This window comes from Papio anubis, chromosome X (genome assembly GCF_008728515.1).
Source record: "Papio anubis isolate 15944 chromosome X, Panubis1.0, whole genome shotgun sequence".
NCBI classification, from domain to species: domain Eukaryota; kingdom Metazoa; phylum Chordata; class Mammalia; order Primates; family Cercopithecidae; genus Papio; species Papio anubis.
In genome coordinates this window covers 129,363,623-129,383,059 of record NC_044996.1, presented here as the reverse complement: position 1 = coordinate 129,383,059, position 19,437 = coordinate 129,363,623, and positions in this window count along the sequence as shown.

The window sequence follows — 19,437 nt, the reverse complement described above, 5'->3', positions numbered from 1 at the left end:
GCAGGAAATCAGTATATCTGCCATGAATTAGGCTCATACGCAAATGTGTGTAATTACTGGTCTTGTATCATCTAGACTACTTAGAAAAAGGATGAAGAAGATCCTATTTAGCTCCAAAAAGGAGAAGGCAGCCCCTCCTGTACGAGTGGAAGCTGCAACCCCTTGAAATTAGTAATTACAAATCCCTTAAACCCAAGGTAGAAAAAAGGAGAACACGTATCTCTGGGCATCGATCGAAAAGGACTAGATCCTAGAGTAAATATCTTAGTAAAAGAGGAGGTTCGCCAACTCTCTCTGGAACCAGTATTTCAGACTTTCTATGATGAACTAAATGTGCCAGTACCACAGACTTCAGGAAAATCCAGAAATTTGTTTTTGCAATTAGCCGAGCATGTAACCCAGTGTCTAAATGTCACTTCATGTTATGTTTGTGGAGAAACTGTAATAGGCGATCAATGGCCATAAGAAGCCCGAGAATTAGTGCCTACAGACCCAGTTCCTGATGAATCCCCAGCCCAAAAGAATCACCCGGATCATTTCTAGGTTCTAAAATTCTCAATTATTAGACAATATAGAATAGCTGAAAAAGGAAGGAATCCACTCATTCTGAGGATGACTTAGTTCCCTAGGACAAAAACTGCATAATGGTACCATAAAAACAGTTACATAGTGGAGTTCAAACCACACAGATAAAAATCCATTCAGTAAATTTCCAAAGTTGCACACTGTTTGGGCCTACCCAGAATCCCACCAGGACCGGACCGCCCCCATTGGACTATACTGGATATGTAGACACACAGCCTATGCTAAGCTGCCTGACCAGTGGACAGGTAGTTGTGTTATTGGCACTATTAAACCATCTTTCTTCCTACTGCCCTTAAAAACAGGTGAACTCCTGGACTTCCCTGTCTATGCTTCCTGCGAAAAGCGAAACGTGGTAGTAGGTAATTAAAAAGATGATGAATGGCCTCCTAAAAACATTATACAATACCATAGGCCTGCCACTTAGACACAAGATGGCTCATAGGGACACCGGACCCCCATTTACATGCTCACCCGAATCATACGGTTGCAAGCTGTTTTAGAAATCATCACTAATAAAACCGGTCAAGCCTTGACTATTCTGGCCCAGCAAGAAACTCAGATAAGAAATGCTATCTATCAAAATAGATTGGCTCTCAACTACTTGCTAACAGCTGAAAAAGAGGTCTATAAGAAATTTAACCTTACTAATTACTGTCTACACATAGATAATCAAAGGCAAGTAGTTAAAGACGTAGTTAGAAATATGACAAAACTGGCACATGTACCCGTACAAGTGTAGCACGGATTTGACCCTGAAACCATGTTTACAAGGTGGTTCCCAGCACTAGGAGGATTTAAAACTCTTTTAATAGGAGTTTAATAGTAATAGAAACCTGCTTACTGCTCCCTTGTTTGCTACCTGTACTTCTTCAAATGATAAAAAGCTTCATTGCTACCTTAATTCACCAACATGCATCAGCACAAGTGTATTATATGAATCACTATCAATTTATTGCACAAGAAGACATAAGTAGCAAAAATAAGAGTGAGAACTCCCACTAATAAAAAGTGAGAGTCTCAAGGGGGGAAATGAGGGAAGAGAGAGACCCTCTCGTATTGTTTTATGTTGTTTTATACTCAGAAAAGGAAAGAGAAGCGAAACTAAAGGCAGGTAGCCCGGCGCCTAGGAACCAGACCCGAAACCAAGGAACCAGACCAGAAACCAGGCCTGGGCCTGCCTGACCTAAGCCTCGTTGTTAAAATTGGACCCCTGACCCAGCAACTGTTGTTATCTATAGATTCCAGACATTGTATGGAAAGACATTGTGAAACCTCCCATTCTGTTCTGTTTCACTCTGACCACCGGTGCTCGCAGCCCCTGTCACATACCTGCTGGCTTGCTCAATCAATCACGACCCTCTCGCGTGGACCCCCTCAGAGTTGTGAGCCCTTAAAAGGGACAGAAGTTGAGCACCTGAACAGCTCGGATTTTAAGACGCTAGCCTGCTGATGCTCCCAGCTGATTAAAGCCACTCCCTTCACTATCTTGGTGTCTGAGGGGTTTTGTCCACGGCTCGTCCTGCTACAGTTTGAAGTTAATAATGGTCCAATTTATACTCATGTCAACCACAAGGCCTCTTCAATTCAATTAATGATTTAAAAATTTTCATCTATGTGTGAGATCTTTTAAAGGATAAAAAGCTGAGATACCCACACATGCATCCAATCAACGTATATTAACTGTCAGCTCTGTGTTGGGCACTGAGTTAGGAACGGGGGTAAAAACAATGAGTAAGTGTAATAGACCTTCAAGAACCTGATAGTCAAAATATAAGGGGCAGACAAGGGACCAAAAACAGTGAAATACACTTAAGAGCACAGGAAGGCAGAGGAAAGAGATCCTAACACTGCCTCAGTGTATAAGCTTCCCAAGGTTTGAGACCAAGGCTGAGTCCTGAATAGAGATTCCTGAGGTAAATGTTGTGGTGCCCCACCCACATCTCTTGGCCATCATTCTGTGCAGATGATCTTTTTGTGCAAGCACCTAGACTTTCTGCTTTAGGGCTTTCTCTATCCACAGACACAAGCTTGGTCCTCACACCAGATAGGTAGGGAATACAAGGGAGTTACAGCTGTGAGACGTGGACAAGTTACAGCCAATGGAGAATGGCAGCTAGTCGATAAATATCCCAACCTCTTTATCCTTTGGATGGGATAGTGCCTTGGAAGCTCTCTGAGGGATCGAACCCAGTTGTTCACAGGAATAGTCTGCTCATTAATACACATCATATTAGCTGCCTTTCTTTCCTATCTCACTTCCTTATGCTTTCCTTTCTGAAATCCTTGCCTTATAGCCTTCTTCTGGGGAGCCTAACCTAGGAAAATATACAAAGCAATGGGGAAACTTATTCATTAAAGAAATGGTGGTGGTTGTAAGTCACTAGGTTTTGGGGTGAATTGTTATACAGCAATAACTAACTGATACAAACAAAAAATTAAAAGGAACTATAATTGAAGTAGGAGGAAAATTAGTAGAGCAGTGGTTCTCAAATTTTGTCTTGGATGAGAATCACCTGGAGGACTTACGCAACACAGATTGCTGGGCCCTACCCGCAGAGTTTCTGATTCAGTTGACAGGGGTTAAGGTTCAATAACTTTCATTTCTACCAAGTTCCCAGGTGATGCTATTGCTGCTGGCCCAGGAACCACACTTTGAGAATCACTGCAGTTAAATGTAAAGCCACAGAAGCCAAAAGAGAAGGTTTGTTTTGTTTTGTTTTTTAATGGAAAAGTACTAAGCGCTTTATAATGCTGAGAGATTTAGTAAAATAAAGATCAAACAATGATAATTGGATTTCAAAAATTATGACCAATAATGACACTAACAACTACAGTTTCAGGGGGGTGGTGTGGTTTGAGGCCAGTTTGGCATAAGCTGAGGTCAGAATGGGAGTTGAAGACAAGACAACACATAGATACGGCTCTTACAACAAAATTGCCAGGAACAAGGAGTAAAGGGAGATACAGAGTTGAAAAGGTTTTAATTGGGGCTAGCAGGAATACTAAAGTGTATTTCTATGCTCATGATAGAAATACTGTGGAGAAGAAAAAAGTGAGGTAGGAAAAAGAAAAGCTAATGGCAGAAGCAAAATCCTTGGGGACAGAGCCAGGGCACCTTTGATAAAAGAAAGCATACAACTTTCATTGTAGCAGGACAAAAGATGACAAATATAGAAAAGATAGTTTCCTGTCTAGTGACTTCAGCTTTCTCAACTAAGTATGAGATGTCATCAGCTGAGAGAGAGGGCGGGGAAAGGCGTACAGAGGTGCTAGAGGAAAAGATATGAGATTGCCATGTCTTAAATGAGAAACAAACCTACTTTTTGAGGTGAATGTGTCCATCAACACAAATTTCACTTAGAGATAAAGATATAAGACATTGACATGGGACATTTACTCAATGCATACAATTTGCACACCTTGTGTCCAGGTGAAAATAGAATTCAGTATATATGTTAGTATATTGGCACTCAATAATTTTCCAGTTTTGCTTTGCTTTGCTTTGAAAAAATTCTGGATGTTTGCTTTGAAAATATTCTGGCTAGAAATGCATAGGAATTATTTACAAATGAGGATGGCTGAGAATTGTTTGGGATGCCATAGGGGAGAAAAAGTAATATATTTTTCCTCACCCATAGCAAGGTTCATGGCTGAGATCCCTATACCAAAAGACAGATTAACAAGAGACCAGTATACAAATTTAATAAATATAAGCTCTATGTGACACAGGAGCCTTCAGAAATGAAGACCAAGAAAACAAAAACAAAAACAGGGAAACCTGTGTATTTCTATGAACAGTCATGTAGAAGTATGAATGGAGGACAAAAGGGTGTGTGGTCTAATGGTAAAAAACAAAACAAAACTGGGGCGAACTTAGCAAGGCCTGTTTGTTCAGATTTTTCTTGGCATCCCTGTGTGTATAGGCAGGATACCTGTCACATAAGGGCCTTCAGAAGGAAGAGAGGGAGGTCAGAGAGCGACCTTCCTAGGTTTTATGATCTATTTCAGGGAAGAAAGATGAGGGGAAGGTAAGAGTGACCTTCCTGCTTCTCCTGTTTTTTTCAAATGCCAAAATGCCATATTTTGGAGTAGCGTGTCAAGAATCCCATCAATGGTATGGAATGATTCTGGAATATCATCTGAAAGTGGAATTGCAGTCTACTGTGTCTGGTGGACTATACTAGCACCCAGATTACAACCACACCACAAATTTTCATTCTAGAAAGTACAAGCTTTCAGTTTGGACTTGAACAGAATTTTAAGATTTCTTGGTGATCCATGAAATATGACTATTATAAAGATCGTCTTACAAACATTGTTCACTGAAAACAGTTTGTGTGAGAACTGCCTAAATGTAATGTCTGGTATGTTTTCACTGGTTGATTTTTTTATAGTTGCTTTGGTTTTATTTTATTACTTGGAGAAGAGTATGTTTTCTGGTTATCTCTGATTTACTATTTTAGTTTGCTGAAGATTTTGAGAGTGCTAGGTGAAGTATTATTTTGTGTGTGTGTGTGTGTGTGTATGTATATATATATATATAATTTTTTTTTTTTTTTTTTTTTTGAGACAGAGTCTCGCTCTGTCGCCCAGCCTGGAGTGCAGTGGTGCGATCTCGGCTCACTGCAAGCTCCGTCTCCCAGGTTCATGCTATTCTGCCTCAGCCTCCCGAGTAGCTGGGACTACAGGCACCCGCCACCATGCCCAGGTAATTTCTGTATTTTTAGTAGAGATGGGGTTTCACCATGCTAGCTAGGATGGTCTTGATCTCTTGACCTCGTGATCCGCCCGCCTCAGCCTCCCAAAGTGCTGGGATTACAGACGTGAGCCACCACGCCCAGCCGTATTATTGTATATTTTTAAAGCCAGCGATGAGATTAAAATTAAATTAGAAGTTAATAAATGTGTACTCAGACCTACGAAAAAGTTTCTTTTGTCACTAGTCTGATCTAACAATAAGTTAGATAGAGGTCTGTCCTTTTGCAGAATTCATAAGAATTCTCCATGTTTTTTTATGCTTTTCTAATGCTCCATTAGATAATTTAGTGCCTTTACATCTTGCCTCCCAAAACCAATCCAGGGCTTCTTTGCAGTAAGGTGGTACGAAATCTTGTGTGGTGCAGTAGATGGGGAGTATAGATAGAGAGAAATCAGATGAGCCAAAGTTTCCCATTACAGAAGCTCAAGTTTCTAAATGAATTTTCTAAGGAGGTATAAGAGAAAACTATAGAATTAATCATTTGAAAATGCAAGAATAAAAATAAGAGTTAGGTATGCTCTCACAACTTCTTCTTGAAACATTTACTACAATTGTAATCAATTAAGTGATTAATCATTTGCTTAATGTCCATCATGTACCTTTAGACTGAAGTTCTATGATGGCAGTATAATATCTGTTTTGCCCACCACAATATCTTCATACCTTAGGATGGTAGCTGGCATATAGACACACAATAAATTTGATGAAATAATGAGCAGTGAAGCTATTTTGATATAAAGAAGGCTCTGATTCTGATGTAAAGATATCTGATATTCTCATATAAAGACTGGCTAAGCAGACCACTGAATGAAAGACAAACAGTTGTGCTTGGAAGGAGAAGGCTAGGAATTTACAAATTGTCTTAAGTCATTTGTCTTACTCCATTTTGTGCTACTCAAGCAGAATGCCACAGACTGTATAACTTATAAAGAATAGAAGTTTATTTGGGTCACAATTCTGGAGGCTGGGAAGTCCAAAAGCATGGTGCTGGCATCTGGCAAGAGCCTTTGTGCTGTACCATTCTATGGGGGAAAGCAGAAGAGCAAGAGAGAAAGAGAGAGCTGAACTAGCTTTTATAACAAATTCATTTTTTGCAATAACAAACCCACTCCTTCAATACAGGCATTAACCAATTCATGAGAGGAGAGCAGAGCCGTCATGACCTAATCACCTCTTAAAGGTTTCACTCTCAATACTGTTGCACTGGGGATTAAGTTCCCAACACATAAACTTTGGCAGACGCATTCAAACCATGCGTGACATCATTCAAAATTCAAATATTTAGAGCAGGATTTTTACAATCCCCAAAACTAATATTTTCCCCAACTATCATTATTATCATCCTCTATTCATTTATGAGGATTTTTTTCTGTTTCCCAGAGTAATTTGGCCCAAGGTTTTAAACGAGAGAATGATCTGATCAGATTTGGATTGTTAAAAACACACCTGGATAATACATGGAGTATGTGAGAGAAACTTGGAACCAAAAATTCTTATTCTTTTTAAAATCTGGCCTCCATTTTTCCTATTTCTAAGCTTTTGCTCATATTATTTTTAACTAAAATGCCTGTATTAGTTTGTCAATAGGTTTGGCTACATGCAGTGGCTTACACAATGAGAGTTTCTTTCTTTCTCATGAAATAGTCCAGTGGTAAAAGATCCAAGGACGAGGTAACAGATCTACTTCATGAAGCCACCCAAGAACCAGGCCTCTTCTGATTATCTTCTGTGATACCCTATGCTGTCATTATCTTCATGGTCTAAGATAGTTTGACACTACAATCACATTCTAATCAATAAGATGGAGGAAGATGAGGGAGATGAATGAGAGTGCATAAGTTTCCATCTTTCTGGCCAGCATATTGGCCAGAACTTAACCACATGACCGCATATAGCAGCAAGAGAGGCTGGGAGAAATATAGTCTTTATTCTGGGAGGACATAGGACTGGTTGAATAAGAGGGGCTTATTCTGTTCATTTGAAAGGGTAGTCTGAATATTGAGTGACAAGTAGCCATCTCTGCTATGCTATCTTCTTTTCCTTCTCAAACTGTCAAAATCCCTTCTATCATTCAGAGTCTGATCTAGCTCAAATTTCATCCTCCATGAAGCAAATGAGTGGGTAAGAAGGCAAAGAGTAGAGTGCCAGGGAATAATAAGCTTGTTTTCCCTGAAGCTGCGTTTAAGACATTGGCAAGCATGATTCAGAGATCTAAAATCAAGATTCTGGCGACAGCGAAATAAAAATAAAATGACAAATTTTGAACTCCTTTAAATATAATGTTGATCTTATGTTTTTCCAGATGCCTCTCCCTACTTCAAGTAATGGATGACAGCACAAAGGTATGGCTTTGCCTAACATATACTCTCAAAATTCCTTTCAGCTCCAAAATTCCGTGAGCCTTGGTGTATGAAATAGGAAAACTTCGAAAAACTCTTACCTAACACAGATCAAAGTGTGTTGGTCATGACAGAAAAACAAAAGCCCAGGTTTTAAGCAACAATGCATTTTAAACAAAGTGTTTTTATAGAGAATCCAACCCCACCATCCCTAGATGCCACTTGTTCTGTCCTCTTGCCCAGAGTTGGGAACAAGTCCTTCAACTTTCTCCCACTTGTGGGTTTGTTGTCGTTGTTCCTAAGATTGGAAACCAGCTGTTAACTCCCCTCTGTCTTTGGTTCCCATGTTTCCTTTGTCAGTCCTCTAGAAGTGCCTTGGGGAAGCCAAGCAACCTCCTGGGTGTTTGTGAATTGTGGGTGGATACACAGACCAACCGCATGGTAAACTTGACCAGTTCCTGTAAGTATACTTATTTAGGGCTGATCTGAAATACTATTAAAATACCTTTATAGTTAATCAACACTATAAAAAATAGTGATCATCAGGATCAAATAATATTTAGTGAATTTGTTAGATAGGGTATTTAAAAAAAACAAACTAAAATACTCCCCATGTTTCTTCCCAATCAAATATGAATTGATAATTGAGTATTCTCACAAAATTTATATTATTTTAAACATACACTCATTTTTAAAATGAATACAGGCCGGGCGCGGTGGCTCAAGCCTGTAATCCCAGCACCTTGGGAGGCCGAGACGGGCGGATCATGAGGTCAGGAGATCGAGACCATCCTGGCTAACACGGTGAAACCCCGTCTCTACTAAAAAATACAAAAAACTAGCCGGGCGAGGTGGCGGGCGCCTGTAGTCCCAGCTACTTGGGAGGCTGAGGCAGGAGAATGGCGTAAACCCGGGAGGCGGAGCTTGCAGTGAGCTGAGATCCGGCCACTGCACTCCAATCTGGGCGGCAGAGCGAGACTCCATCTCAAAAAAAAAAAAAAAAAAAAAAAAAAAAAAAAAAATAAATATTGGGTTTTTTTTTTTTGAGTAAGTCGCTAGCGTTATTAAGCAAAGCCCAAGTGAAGGGAGACAGAGCATTGTGTGAACTGCAAAAGGTGGTCCAATTGAGCCTATAAAGTGAAATTGCAGAGATAAAGGGATTGAGTATTTTAAAAAAATCCCAGTTTGTGTATGAGCAATCAGAGGCTATGGTAGCAGATTTTAATATAAAGATAGGACCATGGTAAAATGGCTCCTTAAGCCTATCCCCAAAACATATCAAATGCTGCCCCTTTATTCCTATGTTGATAGTGCTTTCTCTAGAGTCTAGATAACAGCCTTGCTGGAATAAGGAAAAATGTTGACTGAAGCTTTGCAGGGTTGTGTGTGTGGAAGGGGTGAAGGAGTTGTTGTGGATGAAGTTGTAGGCCAAGGATTCCAAAAAGAAAAACCCAAAAAAACAAAGAAGTACCAGACACAGTGGCACATGCCTGTAACCCCAGCATTTCGAGAGGCCAAGGTGGAAGGATTACTTGAGCCCAGGAGTTCGAGACCAGCCTGGGAAACGTAGTTAGATGAGACCCTGTCTGTACAAAAAATTAAAAAATTAGCCAGGTGTGGTGACACACACCTGGTCCCAGTTACTCAGGAGGCTGAGGCAGGAGGATTGCTTGAGCCCAGGAGGTTGAGGCTGCAGTGAGCCATGATCACACCACTGTACTCCACCCTGGGCAACAGAGCAAGACTCTGTTAAAAAAAAAAAAAAAAAGAAGAAGAATGAGATGATTAAAGTAGGGACAAGTGAAATATAAGTGGCTATCAGGACTCATGAAATAAGCGTTCTGAAAATTTTAAATAGTGAAAAACAGAGTCTTCTTATTGTTAAATAGATTTATCTAAGAAATATACTTGTTGCAGATCTGGGCAACAAGAGTGATCATCTTCATTTAAGAACAGTGGGCACTAATTTTTGAACAGTGACTGCAGGCTAATTTATTTAAAAAGATACCTCAGAAGAAAAGGTAGTTAACGCGGCCATTGATGTCCCTCTTTTAGAATTAAAGAGAACTGGCCGGGCGCCGGTGGCTCGCCTGTAATCCCAGCACTTTGGGAGGCCGAGGGCGGTGGATCAAGGCTGCAGAGATCGACTATCCTGGCTAACATGGTGAAACCCCGCCTCTACTAAAAAAATACAAAAACTAGCCGGGCGCTGCAGCTGGCTTCAGTCCCAGCTACTTGGGAGGCTGAGGCGTGAGAATTGAACTGGGGGCGGAGCTTGCAGTGAGTCAAGATCAAGGCCACTGCACTCCAGCCTGGGGACACAGTGAGACTCGCCTCAAAAAAAAAAAAAAAAAAAAAAAAAAAAAAAAAAAAGAATTAAAGAGAACTTGCACAAATTTTTATATGTTGGTGGAGGTTCTTGAGATGATTGAGTTTTTAGTAGACTTGCCAGTTTGGGGTATAGATGTGGCTAGCATATGTACAGCAGAGTGAAGGACTGGAAAACCAAAAGAGTAACTCTCACAGCTGCTTAACTTGTCAGCATATGTCTTGGCAAAGCAGACAAGGATTGTGAATCTTCTCTCAGCCACACTGCTCTAGAGAAACGTATCCAAGTTCTACTTTTTTATCCCGGTGGTTCTGGTCCTCTATGTTCATAGACTTCATCCACCTCTGTATGGGAATCCCCTGTGTCCTGATTTCTCTCAGTTCCCAGCTGATTTCTGATTTTTCCAGCTGATGTCTCCCTACTTAAGACTAGGATCCCATGTGTCCCATTAGCAAATTCTAAGTCCTGATCAATGTATTAAAACTATGAATAACTGTGTTTTTCATTTGCACTTTGTCAACTTTAAATAATTAGATTCAGAAAATATGATTAAGTGTAGAGTTTATTCAGGTGCAAAGCTTAAGGATAGCCACCTGGGTAATACAGATACTAAAGGAATGGGGTCAGTGCTCCAAAGTGAAGAATTTAAGGTTTCACTTACACAGGCAGTTAACAGGGTTGCAACATTTTCTATACAAGGTCGGTATAAGCATTATAACCATTTGATTGGTTACAGCTTGCTACATTCCTGGAAAGATTGCTTTAACATGCCGGAGGGGTGATGATCTGAGGGGGTACTTATCTCTGATTCCACAAGGCCTTTCCTAATCATTTACAGGAAAAAGCAGATGTTGCAGCTGCATGCTGTGTGACTCAGGCCACACAGCCACATTATTCTCAACGCTCAAAATAATTTAAAGTCTCAACAGCTCTAAATTTGAATCATTTAATTTCACAGTTTTTATCAGCCCAATTCACCACAAACGATAATATTCATCGTTTTGGTGCTGAGTGAAAAGTAAGCTTTAAGAGGTAGTTAACTTCAGCCGGGTGCAGTGGTTCACACCTATAATTCCAATACTTTGGGAGGCCAAGGCGGGAGGATCACTTGAGGTCAGGAGTTCGAGACCAGTCTGGCCAACATGGTGAAACTCCGTCTCAACTAAAAATACAAAAATTAGCCTGGCACGGTGGCACATGCTTGTAATCCCAGTTACTCAGGAGGCTGAGGCATGAGAATAGCTTCAACCTGGGAGGTGGAGGCTGCAGTGAGCTGAGATTGCACCACTGCACTCCAGCCTGGGCGACAGAGTGAGACTCCATCCCCCCCCAAAAAAAAAAAAAAAAGAAAAAAAAAGGTAGTTAACTTCTTTATACAGCTCTTTCTTTCCACCAAACTCCCACCATTAGCTCCTCTTAATCCTAGAGAAATGAGAGTTGCATACTATACTTTAATTCAATTCAGTATAAATTAATTTGGGTGAGGGAAGGCATCTCCATAAAGGACACAATTAAACAATTAAAGACATAGGGGCTTATGAAAGGGTATGACATTTAAATTTTAGTGCCAAGTAATACTCCATCTAGTCTAGAAGGGTAACTCAAATGTCATAGAGATGAGATTCATAGTGCCTTCAAATGAGAAGGAATCTTGAAGATTTTTAATATAAACTTCACCACCAACACTGCCATTTTTCAACGTATTACTTATTTGAACCACTAAAATTTTTTTCATGATGGGAAACATTGTAAAGAGGTAGACTTTTCTAAGCTTTTATACAATTAATACACCTTACATCGAAGAACTTAGTAATACTAGAAATTCATGAGAAGAAAAACACCAGAAAAGACTGTTTAGTATTATAAGATGTGCTGAATGACAAGGAAGAGAATCGTTAATAAGACTGTACTATGCTCAATTAGGAAAAAAAATTCACAGAGTTTAAACTTCCTTCCTCCTTTCATCTCTGGGGGAAGAAAATTTAATATATTCAGGTACATTTTGTTCCATCTGTGTGCTGTAGATTATAAACTTAAGGCTAAAGGTATTCTGTGGAGGAGAAGTTTATATATATACACACACACATATATACACATATTTATGCAATTTTAAAGTAATTCAGTACATTATTTCCATATAGAATAACTAAAAGTAGAAGGGGAAGTGGAATTTAAACAAAGTAGGACTGATTGGATTTTATGCTTTTTTTTTTTTTTTTTTGCAGGGGGGACGGGAAGTAAAATTGAATTACAGACTTTTTAAAAAGTATGTATATATATGATGGGGAACTTTTCAAACTACTAAGTCACTACTTTATTTATATTTATTTATTTATTTATTTATTTATTTATTTATTGAAGATGGAGTCTTGCTCTTGTTGCCCAGGCTGGAGTGCAGTGGCACGATCTCGGCTCACTGCAACCTCTGCCTCCCAGGTTCAAGCAATTCTCCTGCCTCAGCCTCCCGAGTAGCTGGGATTACAGGCATGCGCCACCATGCCCGGCTAATTTTGTATTTTTAGTAGAGACGGGGTTTCTTCAGGTTGGTCAGGCTGGTCTTGAACTCCTGACCTCAGGTGATCTGCCCGCCTCAGTGTCCCAAAGTGCTGGGATAACAGGCCCCGCCCTAAGTCACTACTTTAAAACTATTCCCAAGAGTGAATTTCTCATGCTGAGCTTCAAACTTTATTTTAAATAGATACAAGAATAAAATAATGCCTTTCATAAAAGGCAAGGTGATTTATACCCGAACTTGTAAAGAAAACACAAGCAGGGGATTCTACCACCTGTTTTGGCATATATTGATTGTGACCTAGTATAAACCTCTGAGCCCTTCTCTGGGTCTTCACTTCTTCACCCATGATCGGACGTAAACGTTTATTATTATTTTTATTTTTGTACTATACTTTAAGCTCTGGGGTACATGTGCAGAACGTGCAGGTTTGTTACATAGGTATACACATGTCGTGGTGGTTTGCTGCACCCATCAACCCATCATCTATATTAGGTATTTCTGATAGGAGGTAAAAGTAAAAAAAAAAAAATCTAAGGGCCAACATTTTCTTTAGACACTTTTATTTCATAAAATAACGACCAGGTGGCACAAAGAAATTTTTACATTTATTGAAGAATTTATGTTTAATATTATTTAAATTCTTTAATAAATGTTTTTCATTTAAGTCCATTGGGTCAATGACATGTGTGATAAATTTGTGTGTGCATGTGTATGTGTGTGTAAATAGCTAGTTCATACACCCAGTCTGAATAACTTGACATGAACCCTTGCAGTCATGTGTGATTGGCCCCTCTATTTTCCTCATTCCCACAGACAATTATTCAGCGAGTCCTAGCAGCTCCACTTTCAGACAGATCTCATGTCTGACCTCTTCTCACTGCCTCTATTGTCAACATAATCATCCAAGTCCACCAACTCTATCCTGACTGCCAGAGTCGCCTCATTGGTTTTCTGCTTTCTTTTCCTATAACCGTGGTCTGTTTCCTGCAAAGCGAACTTAGAAAACTTTGTAAAACCAAATCAAACCATCTCACATTTCTGCTCATAATCCTCCAGTGTCTGTCCCCATCATATTCAGAATAAAATCCATACACTCCTTCCCAGAGCTGAATAGTTTTATATAAATTGTCCCTTCCCTTCTCTTTGACATTCTCTTATTCTGTTCTAACCACCCCACACTCACTCCTCTGTTCATCCTGGTCTCTGCAAGTGCCAAGCATTATGTCTTCAGAGATGCTGTCCCTGATCACCTTACCAAACACCAGTTACACATTCAATACCCGTGTCATCTTGCTTTTTAAAATAATATTTATTACCTCACCTTATATAATTGATTATTTCTCTTCTCATGGAATTTCTTTTTTTTTTTTTTTGAGACGGGCCACCGCGCCCGGCCCTTCTCATGGAATTTCTAATATTACTGTATTCTATATTATAAATTTATTAATTATGTGACACCTCAGAAGAGTTTACCTCTTTACGATATTTTCTAACATGAATAAAAGTTTAATTGCTCTGAGCAGAGTTTAAAGTAGATCATTGGTCTCCATTTATTTCTCTCTCTTTTTTTTTTCTCTCTTTAGAAACAGGGTTTCGTTCTGTTGCCCAGGCTGGAGTGCAGTGGTGACATCATAGCACACTGCAACCTTAAACTCCTGGAATGCAAATTCTGTGAGGACACAAACTTTGCCTGCCTTTTTCAATGCTCTATCCCCAGCACATATAAAGTGTCCAGTAGAAAGAGAATGCTTAATAAATATTGGTGGAATTAATTAATTAATAAGCAAATATGGCCGGGCGCGGTGGCTCAAGCCTGTAATCCCAGCACTTTGGGAGGCTGAGACGGGCGGATCACAAGGTCAGGAGATCGAGACCATCCTGGCTAACACGGTGAAACCCCGTCTCTACTAAAAAATACAAAAAACTAGCAGGCTGCGAGGTGGCGGCTTCTGTGGTCCCAGCTACCCTCGGAGCTGAGGCAGGAGAATGGCGTGAACTCCGGAGGCGGAGCTGCAGTGAGCCGAGATCCCGCCACCGGCACTCCAGCCCGGCGAGCAGAGCGAGACCCGGCCTCAAAAAAAAAAAAAAAAAAAATAAGCAAATATGTATATACTCACACATGGACTGACCGTGAGGCAGCTGAAAACCTGAGTTCACTACCTTTGGCCATGTCCATTTACCACATTCCATATAAACATTACCACTTTCTAGTTTTACATGATGTGAAAATGGCCTCCTCTTGTTGTAAGACTTTTTCCTCAGTTCAGCTAAGAGCCGGGTTCTTGTCACACGGCCATGAGAGATTAGGCTCGCAGACACTTTGAAGGGTGAGAGAAAATGGAATTTATTGGACACAAACTGGAAAAAAGGGAAACAGGGACCCTCCACAAAGCCGGAGTCCTGCTAGTGTGCTTCTTGCCTCGCAGATTGAATCCCAGTTTCCACCCAGAAAGAGGAGGGGCCAGGCTCCTTCCCCTGCAAACACGCAAGCTTCTGTGGCTCCACCTGAGTACGCGTTCTTCCCAGTGCACAGGCTGGTTGGCGTTTCTCTGGAGACCCCGTTGCACCTGGCTGTCTCACTACCATGTAAAGAAACTATTAACACAATTAATAGTTTATGTTAACACAGTGAATAGTTTAACATAGTAGTAACATAGTAGCAGGGACCCTGTTATGAGAAGTATGCACCGGGATCTATGGGAACATACATGGCAGCTACATAACTCAGACTAGTGCTGGTGTGGAAACAAGAAGAGATGGGTCACGGGATCTTCTGAGACATCCTGAAGTAGTACCTCAAGGAGCCAGGTGAGGCAAAGTGAGAAGCAAATTTCAGCACAGCAAAGAGAAAGCAGAGTTGACAACCCAGTTGGCCAGCTAGTGGTGATGTCTCTCTCAAAACTGAGAATACATTCAGAAAAGTGGGTTTGAGGGGAAGGATGAGGTATTCAATTTTGATCAGTTTTTCTGCCTTTGCACAATGTACCAGTTCAATGGTGTATCTGATCAGTGCTCTAGCCAATTACAGCTCTGGAGAATGAAATCCTACAAAAATATTTCTTAGTTCTTCATGTGGTAGGTCCGTGAGTCATTCATCTTGTAACCTTCATGGCTTGGCACAATGCCTGCCACATAATATTATTTGTTTAATGTCTTTAATTGAATTACATTGAATCCCTAATACTGTTACTGAAATGCCAGAGGTTTGGTCTAGGTGCCGTTGCTTGCTGCACAGAAAGCCAGTCACTGAGACAATGAGTATTGCCAGGGAAGAAAGGCTGTATTCAGGTGCTGCCACCAAGGAGGTGGGAGATCAGTCTCAAATCCATCTCCCCAGCTGACTATAATTGGGGGTTTATATGGTGGAGAAGGAATGCAGCTACATAAGGGGAAAACAGGAATTAAGGAGGGGTAAGGAAGTAGTTATGACAAATGAAGGGTCTGGTGTCTCATTGTCTGGATGCAGAGATCTGGTGAGTTTCAGTTCCTTGACACTTACTATCTGGAAGGCCTGAGGGTCGGTTTCCTGAGGAAGGAATTCATATAAGACAACTATAAGTTTCAAGCTTTAAGAACAGGAGGGTCAACTCCTATGTTTATTTTAAAAGGCCATAAACATAAGTTCTATGGGACAGTTCAGTATAGTTGCCCCTTGATATCCACAGGAGATTGGTTTCAGGACCTCCATGGATACCAAAATCCAAGGACACTCAAGTCCCTTATATAAAATGGCATAGTATTTGCATATAACCTATGCACATACTCCCATATACTTTAAATTACAGAGATTTTAAGTAATCTCTTTATAATTTAATCTCTATACTAAAGAGTTTATAAGTAATCTCTAGATTATTTATAATACCTAATACAATGTAAAGGCTCTGTAAATTGCTATGGTAGCAGAGATCCGAGCAACCCTGAGTAACTGGCAGTGAATCTGTATGAGTCCACAGCAACTTCAGCCCTTATCTCCTCAGAAGAAAGAGTTCGACTGAGGGGCGTAAAGCAGAGAAAGACTGAGGCAAGCCGCAGAGCAGAAATGGAAGTTTATTTAAAAAGCTTTAGAACAGGAAAGCAAGGAAAATTCACTTGGAAGAGACCCAAGTAGGTGCCTTAAGGTCAAGGAGAGAAAAGAGACCCCTTTAACCTTGACCCTGGGACGTTATGGGCTCGCCTCTTTCCCATGATTCTTCCCTTAGGGTGGGCTTTCAGCGTGCACGGTGCCCTCCTTCCCCTTGGGAACTGAGCATGCGCAGTGTGTTTAGGGAGTTATACGCATGCCCATCTGAGGCTTTCTTCCTTTCTCCGGTGGCATGTGTCCCTGGAACGTCATACTTTGTCATTTTGTCTCTTAACACGCATGGCCAAGAAGCTGCTTCTCCCTGGGGCCTGCATTCAGTTAACACTTAATGTTAACAGGTGTGGACTATCAGGAGCTTGTCTTTCCCTGGCTGCCAAATTGTCATTTTTAGAGAGGCAAAGCAATAATTGCCAAACCATCAGCCTACATTTCTAGTGGGTGGGGGCGAGAGCCCTCTCCTGCCCCCGCTCATGCCTGTCTAGCTATAACAATACTGTGTTGGATTTTTATTTGTATTATTTGTTATTGTATTATTATTTTTATTTTTATTTTTTAAAATATTTTGCTTGAATCTATGGATGGAGAGCCCACAGATACAGAAGGCCAACTGCATATGCATGTTCATAGGTTTTTTGGTAAAGTTTTCATTAATTCTCAGTTGACGATTTAGTATCAGTTTTCTCTTCAACTCTTTATTAGAGGCCTCTAATAACATTCTGAGCTTCTCATGCTTCTACGCATTCTTTCCTCCATGTCAACAAGGGCCTTCCATATTCATAAATAGAGATTTTTATATGAATACTTATTCTCTTCTGATTCAAATATGTGCCAAGTACAAAGATCTGCCTCTAGAACAGGGATATGTAAACCTTTTTCTACAAAAGGCCATATAGTCTCTGTCAAAATTATTCAACTCTGTCATTGTAGCATAAAATCAGGCAGACAATACATAAACAAATGGGCATGGCCTTGTTCCAAATAAACTTTATTTTCGAAAACAGGTTCGGGTTGTGGTGGCTCACGCCTGTAATCCCAGCACTTTGGGAGGCCGAGGTGGGTGAGGTGGGTGGATCACCTGAGGTCAGGAGTTCGAGACCAGCCTGGCCAACGTGGTGAAACCCCGTCTGTACTAAAAATACAAAAATTAGCTGTCATGGTAGTACACGCCTGTAATCCCTGCTACTCGGGAAGCTAAGGCACGAGAATCGCTTGAACCTCGGAGGTGGAGGTTGCAGTGAGCCGAGATCGCGTCACTGCACTCCAGCCTGGGCAATAGAGCAAGACTCAGTCTCAAAAGAAAATAAAACAGGTGGTAGCCTGCATTCGGCCCTCAGGCCATAGTTTGGCAACCAGTGCTCTAGAGTAATGTGAATACAAATAAATATATACATACATATCAATGCAATTAACGTATGGATACATATAAATTGTAAAACAGATCTTCAGCAATTTTGAAGAAGAAAAAATATTTAGATCATCTACTTACAAGATTTGAAAGAAAACCTTTTCCAAACTGGACTACATTCATTTTTCTTTTTCTAACATACTTAACAACATCAAATTCATAGCACATCCTGTGAGAAAAGATCAGAGGAGGTCATTTCTGACCTTCCTCACTGCCAGCACTCTCTGATGTTATTGACAAGTGTTATCCTCTCAAAAGGCTGCAGCCTAAATAATTGCTTTCATCTTCGTTTTCATGAACAAAGTTAATACCTAATTAAAATGCCAACCCAATTAAAGATGAAAATCTTGTATTTATACCATTGGAAAAAAGTAACCTCTCAGACTTGAGTGAATTGTATAGTTTTTAAAGAAACCAAAATCTAATATTGTTTGCGATGTCACCCACCAACCAGGGAGAAGGGACTGAGTCACTTGGATCTGTTTCTTTCTGAGTCATAAAAAGGAGCTTAATGTTCTGGTCAGGAACCACTGAAATTTAGTATTGATTTTCCGTGCTCAATTTCTCTCCCAAGCCTTGGTCTTCCACCTGACGATAATTTCATTACTATCAGGAAGCTTGGGCAACTCAGAATGAACAGCAGGAAACTAAGTTCTGTAAATGGCTTCAACCTCTTACCTCCATTTTGTTAGATTAGCCAGGCTAGCTTCCTTAATTAGAAGCTGGTGCTTCACCCTCCTTGAGAACAATAAATATAGATAGTGGTTTGATGAATCGAAAATTACCTGTTACAGTGAATAATTAACTGAACGTCCATGGACAAATTCATGACATTTTAGGTCTTTCTTTCCAGTTTTTCAACAGTCTTCTCTCTAAGTATTTGATTTGTTGATATCTGAGGCTCTTCCCAATTATTGGTAAAAACAAATTGGCTCAATGACAATTCAGTCCTCTGGTTTTTTGTGTGTGTAGTAGAAACTCTTGAACAAACATGCTCTTGATCACATCTCTCCTATAAGAAGGTTGGAATTAGATTGGAAATTGTAGGGATGGTCCCAGCAGGACGGTAGATTTTAGGAAAGCATTAGCAAAAACTCAGACAGGAAAACCATATTTGCTCACTTTTCTCTGGGTTTTCAATGTGACTATTTTTTATTTTTGGTAGTAGTAAGTGTGAATTCCCTGGTCATTAGGCAAACTCATATTCAAATAAGAAATACAAAATTGAAAAGTTTATAATTAGTGATCATTTTAAAGATATATTCCTGATACTTTAAAAATATGCAGTGTCAGTGAATGTTAACTATGTGAATACTAAGCAGCAAATGATTCTCATACACTGTCGGGAGTGAATATTGATACAACTTTTTTGAGGAGTATTTGGACAATATAAATCAAGAGTGTTAAGATTATACTGCTCTTTT